The sequence below is a fragment of the Rattus norvegicus genome, chromosome 2, assembly GCF_021556685.1.
Source record: "Rattus norvegicus strain SHRSP/BbbUtx chromosome 2, alternate assembly SHRSP_T2T, whole genome shotgun sequence".
Lineage (NCBI taxonomy): Eukaryota > Metazoa > Chordata > Mammalia > Rodentia > Muridae > Rattus > Rattus norvegicus.
This window is the reverse complement of record NC_141535.1, coordinates 161,343,129-161,351,729: the sequence shown is the minus strand read 5'-3', so window position 1 is coordinate 161,351,729 and position 8,601 is coordinate 161,343,129. Positions and strand designations below refer to the sequence as shown.

General features: G+C 35.3%; 1 pseudogene; it reads right to left on the bottom strand.

Annotated features, from left to right (window-relative positions):
* Positions 1–371: 371 nt before the first annotated feature.
* Positions 372–474, bottom strand: LOC120101354 (small nucleolar RNA SNORA17; annotated as a pseudogene).
* Positions 475–8,601: the final 8,127 nt, after the last annotated feature.

Here is an 8,601-nt window from a genome sequence, read left to right as displayed (position 1 = left end):
TTCTCAAACCTGTGCTTTTTCCTCGTATTGGCCCAGGGTTTTCTGGGAATCTTGGGTCATTTCACGATGGTCTCAAGAATTCTCAGACATCATCTACTCTCCCAGGCCAACACAACACCAGAATGGTGGTCATCTCAGGCTTGCTATTCTACTAGTCTACCAGAATGGCCCTTTGCAAGGTCTTAGGCTCACTCTTGCTGAGGGCCCAAGGTTCATGTTTGAGTGGTTCTAGTCTTTGGCTTGCTTCCTATCCTGGAAGACTTTCTGGGCCTGACTGGAGCCTGATTGGAAGTCGTATCAGGCTAGCACCCTATCAGGGCAACTTGGCCTTGATATAAAAGTCATATCTTGCTTTCCTTTTTATTTCATGGAATATTAGGCCAATAATCATTCGTATGTTCATAGGTCTTTCTTCTGTACCTACTGTTGCATGTATGACATAGCAGCCACACTTGCATAGCCTATAGGGGCAGAGAAATATTCTTATTAGATGGAAAAACAAATAGCAACAATAATAACACCTTCCTACCTTTAAAATTTTTGACCCACAGTTGTTTCTGTCTGAAAGAAAAGGAGAGACAAAAATGGAGCAGAGACAGAAGAAAGGCCATCCAAAGACCAGCCCAACTAGGGATTCATCTCATGGGCAGGCATCAAACCCCGACCACTATTACTGATGCATGTTATGCTTGCAGACAGGAGCCTAGAATGACTGTCCTCTGAGAGGTTCTACCAGCATCTTACTGAGAGAACTGCAGATACTTAGAGCCAACTATTGGGCTGAGGTCAGGGACCACTGTGGAAGAGTTAGGGGAAGGATTGAAGGAGCTGAAGGAGTTGGCAACCCCATAGAAAGAACAATAGTATCATCTAATCCAGACTCCTCAGAGTTCCCAGAGACAAAGGCACCAATAAAAGAATATACACAGGCTGGTCCACAGTCACTGGCACATATGGAGCAGAGACCTTGTATGAGCTTAGTTGGGGAGGATGTGGCTAATCCTGTAGAGATTTGATTCCTCAGGGAAGGGGAATGCTGGGGATGTCAGGTTGGATGCGTAGTTGGGGTCACAATTTCACAGGCGCATAGGGAAGGGGAGATGGTGTGGATCACTCTAGCAGCATCAAACCGGAGAAGTACATTTGGAATGCAAATTTAAAAAAAGAAAGAAAAGAAAAGAATACAGCTTTAGATGAGTCTGTGCTGTGGCAGAAGACAACTTCAGAGACATTGTGTGTGTGTGTGTGTGTGTGTGTGTGTGTGTGTGTGTGTGTGTGTGTGTCCACATTGGTTTTGTATTTGAAAAACAAAACAGTTATAGCCAACAATATTCCCTTCAGGAAAACCAAGTTCTATTTGAAAATTAAAAAGCAAAGATGTAGAACATTACAAGAGATATCTGATCTACAAAACAACTCCTATACCTAAGGCTCTGAAAGTTTTCTGCGAGATTGTGTTTTCTATTAATAGCAGAGTCTATGCCAATAAAATCTTGCCAACATGACTGTTGAAACATGAGTAGAACAAGGACAACAATAGTTATAGTAATATTGATGAGTCAAAGAGCAACAAAATATCAACTGATCATATTGCTTATATATTTAGGACTATGTAGCTATATATTCATATATACCATATGTAAAAACAAGTAAAAAAAGAGGTTATGAATTAGAAAGAGAGTAATGGGGGTTATATAGAAGAGTTTGGAGGTAAGAAATGAGTAGATGGGGTAATAATGTAAATTATATTATAATCTCAAAATATAAAAGGCATATGAAAAATTAATAATAATAATAATAATAAACATCTGTTGGAGTTGTTTGTCAGAGCATATCTTTTCCTCCCTTTGTCTTCTTCAAAACTTTTTCCTTTTTAACACAATAACTATTGTAGTGGCTTCTCAAACAATATTGGATCTTGTTTGTCATATGAATTTACTAAAACTATTCCCTTTGTTGGAGTTACTCTGGCTTTGGTGAAAACACAGGCTGTCCTTTAAAACTGAGCACTTTCATTATGAAGATGGTTCTATCAATCATAGTGCAAAAGGAACATTCAGCTTTGTTCAAATATTCATGTTATTATTTATACCAGATACATCATGTTTATATTATCTAGGAATGTAAATCACCCATAGACTAGCTGCTTCTAAAGACTGCGATTTTCCAAGAGTGGATATGCTCTGCATGTTTTGCATTCATACAGAATGCCTAGTAGTGGATGCATCAGATTGAAATCTTCCTTAATAATATAGATATCATTTTTTCCTTTGGAAAGTGTAATACATGTCACTGATGAGTGACCAAGAACCTCAATCTAGACTACTCGGGGACCTGTGGTTAAATCAAATACTACTATCCTAAAAAACAAAAACTATTTATATTTATTTTTCCAATTTAAATTTGACTATAGATGAAAGGCTATTGATAACATATTCCATATAGATATTTTAAATACAAATACTATATAATTATTAAACATTACTTTGCAGTTTATATTAAATATACAACGGTAAATATTATCATTTTAACAGTAAATCTCCTCCAGATATATGTAATAATTAGTGATAGATGACATTCTACTTCAGACAAATATACTATGATTGATGGTATAATGCAGAAGGCACATTGACTTTCTTAAGCATGAAAGGCAGGATGTCCACAACATCACCTCTCCTTTTGTGATTATATGATAGATTATGTTGTGCAAAACCCCATCCAAGATTAACTTTTACATTTTTAAATAATTGATAGTAAAAGACATTTCAAACTTTGTCATATTTAATTCTTTCAATTTTGTTCATTTTTGCCTAAAATTGTTACTAGTCAAATAGCATGTCAAATTTTCAATGTCAAACTAGAAAATAATAAAATTATCTCTGTGTCTCTTGGCATAACTACTTAATGACAAGATCATAAAAGATGCAGAATCACATTTTATGTTGCAATGAAAGCCCCGAGAACCATCAAAGACTGAATTATTCTTAAATTAAAAGAGTAAAAATCTTTAGGATTATTGACATGAATGGAAGAATAAATTGGTAAGCATTTATCAAAGTGAATACCTTACAATGTAGCCTAATACATAAAAAATGCATAAATGCATTTTGTATTTTATTCAATGCTCTTTGCCCAATGAATAATATATCTTTATTTATAATAATTATAGAATCATTTAAAATATTTGACTTTATCATAAAATTGCTTTCATTGATTTTTGACTAATAATTTCAGTGCCTTTATGTCCCTAGCACTGCTGGTAGTAGTACGATGATAAACTCAGCACAGTTTTTGAAAAATTCTTTGTTAATTTCTTACAGATAGTATAAAAGGAAAAACAAAAAGTAGATATTGTGTTGATATGTGATTATTTCAAGAAGTAAATGGAGAATGCCTTTTGATGGAGGTCACTGTCAACAGGAGAAAGTAAAGCAGATGATAGGGTTCCTTACAGATGATGTGGAGTGTTACATTAAATAGTACCAAAGATTATAGATCTGAATCTATATTAGATTTTAAGTATAGTTAAAATTCTATTCAATTTTGTAAATAATATAATTTGTACTGTTTGAGTCACTTGAGTTGATGCAATAAAGAAGCACTATATTCTACAAAATTCTTTCCTCTCCTCTATTCCTACCTAAAGTAAGATACAAGCACTTAGATACTTACCCACCCGAGTAAGATACCAGTGCTTCTGAAGTTAATCACAATCCAGTTTCCTTCCTCTACAATCTCTACTTTGCAGTTTCCCAGCCATGCACTATAAAAAACTTCTCATTTGTGCTCTGTCTTTTGGTTTATTATTTTTGTTTCTATGATACTAGGAAAGCTAAATTAGCTTTCTGACTTTTCTACTCTGATGTGGTATGCACTGCAAACACTAATAAATTTGTTGCAAAAATATGTAAATGACTCAAATTCATCAGAAATCAGTTACTAAACCCAATAATGAAGACAGAAGTAGCACAAATTGTTTCTTCAGCTAGGTTTCCACGATACATCACTGGACCACACTATGTACACCAGACTTGCCTTGAAATAAGACATTCATTTGTTTCTGCCTCTACAGTGCTTAGATAGAAGGCACGAGCCAATCAATACTGTAATCACAAAGATTTATTTGACTGTAAATACTGAAAACTTGTATGAAAAACACCTCACCTTTTGTATTACAGCACTGCTAATTATGGAGAGTATTTTTCTCTGATCATATTTATAAAGATATAGCAAGCTGATATTGTTTTTCATAGTGACAGCCAAAGAAACTCTGTATTGTCAGGCAATGGTCTAATAAATGATATATACAACCATAACTGTTTCTCTGTATTATGAATGTCAATATGAAATAAATTGTTCCTAATGTTAGCTAAAATAAATGATCATATTGAGGAAATCATAATGAGAACAATTAAGACCTTAGGAATATTTAACATCAGAATATATTTTCTCACTCAAGTTTTGTTTTAAGCTATTGAAGCAAGACAAATCCACTTGGTCTTATGAAATTTTTTTGATAGCTAAGAGTTTTGATTTTGATGAGTGATATGCAATTCCCTTTGAAATGTAGCTCAAATGAATTTTAGTGATGTTGACATTTGTTGAAACTGTATATTTGATAACATTTTGTGTGCATTTTGAATTTTTATTACATATTGTGGGGGTTAACTGATTTATGGTTGTTTGTCTTGGGTCATATTTTTCCCTAATATCTCATATAGTCAAATGAGGATTTAGAGATTAAGTTTGCACAGATGGATAGAAGTTTAATTACTACCCTCAAAAAGAAAACTAATGCCCCAGTATTATTAAGTTGATCCAAATAAGCACCTATAAACATACATATTGTTTTGTGTACATTGTGCATTAATTTTTTAAATTTATTTTTATTGGATGTTTTTATTTACATTTCAAATGTTATTTTCTTTCTGGTTTGCTGTCCATAAGCTCCCTATTCCCTTCCCTTCCCCCTTTTTCTATAAGGATGTTCCCCTCCACAACCACCCCCTTTCCTGCATGCCATATGACATTCCCCTACACTGAGGGAAGGGTCTCCAGCCATGGCAGGACCAAGGGTTTCTCTTCCCATTGGTGCCCAGCAGGGCCATCCTCTGATACATAGATTGCTGGAGACTTGGGTCTGTCCATGTGTACTCTTTCGGTAGTGGGAACTCTGGTTGGTTGGTATTGTTGTTCTTATGGGCTTGCAAACCCTTTCAGCTCCTTCAATCCTTTCTATAACTCCTCCAATGGGGACCCTGTTCTCAATTCAGTGGTTTGCTGCTAGCATTTGCCTCTGTATTTGTTATGTTTTGTACTGTGCATTATCGATCATTTTAATTAAGTAGATAAAGTAATTGCAATAATAGAGTTGACAATTTTAAATATTTAAATGATTGTTGGAGTTTCTATGTCTGAGTTCATTAACATGTGTTTATATGTGCAGCTATGTGACTGTCTGAGCATAGAGTCCAGGAGCACATAGGATTTGTCAATTTGGAGACATATTGAGGATTTAGTGCAATTTTTCCTTGACTTGCTATATGCATGCTTGGATAGGATTGAGGGACTAATGATTAAACATTAAGTGCCCTTTATCTCAGAGTCCTTTCCTAGCCCAAAGTTTGGAGTCATCACAAATAATTTTATACGATACAATGTGATATTTTGCTATATATTTCTGCCAGATAATGCTTAATCCTTCACTTAGGAGATTTTTAATTTCTTTAGCAAGGGCATAAAGAAACTTTTGATTTTGAAATGGCCAGACAATTTTTGTTAACTAGAGTTCCTGAAGAGTAGCAGTACCTAGAGCCTCCAGATTTCTATAAGAATGTTTGCTTTTCAAATTCTTAAAGAGTGACATATAGGAAATAGAAATTAGGCTACTTCTCTCGATTTCCATATAGTCAGGGCACAAAGTAGTCCTTTAGAACATAGTTGGTATATTTTGTTCTTTTAATTCTGGATGTAGAATAGGTGACTGCATCTATCAAGTTGTACTTAACATTATAATTCTTGATTGGGAATGTAGAAAATAAATTATATGTGAAAAGGCAGAGGCTTTCTTTTATAAGGAATTGATTATTGTAGGAGACTTATCTGTTTATGATACACAACTTGTCCTCCATGACACAGGCTTCCCATTATATATGCCTCCAAATATGTACATGTATGATAATAAAATGCCTTGTATGACCTAAATCTATTCACCTACCTGGCTACCTTTCTGAATGCACTGAATGGTTTTACACACATGAATGGCCTAAGGCTTTTAGAATTGGCATAGTGAGCTGGTGCATGCGGTGCTGTAATCATGTAGTGAATAAACAGCCGGCAGAGTGGGGGATGTCCTTACTTATTTCTGGCTATAATTCCTGTCCCGAGGCACTACTAAAGCACTGGGTAATGATTGCTGAATGTCCATTCATCCAATGGAACACATAATATGTGAATCTGCCTGGGGTCACAACTAGTGAAAATGACACAACCAGCTAAAATCGTTTGGAGTCATGTAATATGCATTGAGCTTGACAAAGATAGGAAGCTGGTCATAAGCTCAGGCAGAGGATAATTGGCTTAGGACAAAAAAATTGATGAGACTAGGTCACGGTAAAGAATCTGGATAATATACCCTCCTCAGTTAATGGTTTTATTCAATCTAAGCTAGCATGCAATATCATACAGTACTTCTTTTGTTTCCACAATACAGAAATTCTAGAAATATAACAAGGTGATGCTATAATAAAAATAACAGAAAAAAAGCAAGGAAGAGATCAAGAAAAAACTTCAGGTGCCAAAAATTCATTTTCTGGGCATGCATTTTAATGTAAGCTACAGGGAGCATTATGACCCCCCCCAGTGGCAGAGAGCTGAGATGTCTGTGCTAGCTGACAAAATATGAGAACTTCCAGACACTCTAATTAAAGTCAAGAGCAAAATTTACAGGCAGAAATTTTTGAAATCTACAGAGTCAAGGGTCTCATATTTTTCTTTGTATGGGGAATTTTTTCAAATACATTGATCAAAAGCAGAAAGTCTTAGTAGAAAAGAAGGTTAATTGGCATGCAATTCACAGTATCTGACAATAAAGGGTTTTCCACAATACATGATGAATGCTTAATAAATAAGTACTCCGAGTATGTACTGAGTGAACCAGCTTAAAATACTGTATCCATAAGGAAAGTGTCCAGCATACCCTTGATCATTTGTGAATACAACTGCATTCTCTTTGGCCAGGAGTAGAAGCTCGCAATTGGAAGTCACAATTTGCTTTCAGAGTTGGCTCTGAAGCAGCACTATTGGTTTTTTTTTGATCCCTTAGCTGATTGTACAAGTGTAATTATATCTCCTTGAGATATAATCGTTGACACATGGACCATAGTTGATACTCTGTTATATTTTGTCAAGATGACTGAGGGGTAAAAGGAGAGTAAGGATGACATAATGAACATTCACATCTCAAGATAGCATTTTCTGAGATTCTCACTTGGATCTGTTGATAAAACACTGTATCAAATCTGGCTGTCTATGCTCATGATTTTCTGAACAACATCAACACTGCTGTTAGTACATGCTATTATTACACATATCAGAGATTACTTTCAAGTGGTTTGGGAGCAATTCTCTGCTGGGAATTGATAAATTCTCCACTTATCGATGAAATATAATATCTCAGGCTAGTTTGAGTTGTTTTATATTACATTTTTCATCTCTGTTTATCATTCTCTATGATTTCAATAACATCATGACCCTGTATTTACTTTGGCAAAAATAAGAAAGCTAATGGTATAAACTGGTTATGCTAAAGTATATTAATTTTTGTTTGTGGCTTAGGTTTGTCATTTTCAAAATCATGTCAGGCCTGGAGAGATGGCTTTGTGAGCAGAGCACTTGCTGCATAACTTAGATGACCTGAGCTTAGATATTCAGAGCTCATGTGTAATAGGAATTGGTACAAAATGTCTACTATCTTATTGGTCCTGAGTTAGAGACTTTCTGGAATGTTGACTGCCTGGTTACTCTGTGGCTCACAGCAGCAAAGAAGTTATCCTGTTATAAACAAGGTAGAAATGAGAAGTTACACTGCAGTTGTTCTCGGACATTCAGACATAAGTTTTTGCACACTTATACTGTGGTGCACATGGATCTATATTCATACACCTGCATACGCACATAGAGCACACACACACACACACACACACACACACAGAGAGAGAGAGAGAGAGAGAGAGAGAGAGAGAGAGAGAGAGAGATACAGAGACAGACGGACAGAGACAGACAGAGGCATAGAGACAGAGAGAGACACAGAAAGATGGAGAAAGAAAAAGAACCAGCATTTGAGTTTGTCATTTTTTCTTTTAGATAGCACATCTAATTTCTGAGATTGCTCTGTTTCACAGAAGTAAGAGGTCAACTTTTGATATATCCACAGGATTGGACAAAATCCAAATGGGTTATATATCAGAGCTACTTGCAGGTTTATAAAGAAGACTCTTTCTGAAATTAGATGAAATATTAAAACTTGGCAGAAAAGAGAACATATAACTTCTACATATAGAGAAGCTGAAAAGGGATAGGTTTACTTTAGTACTGTGCATA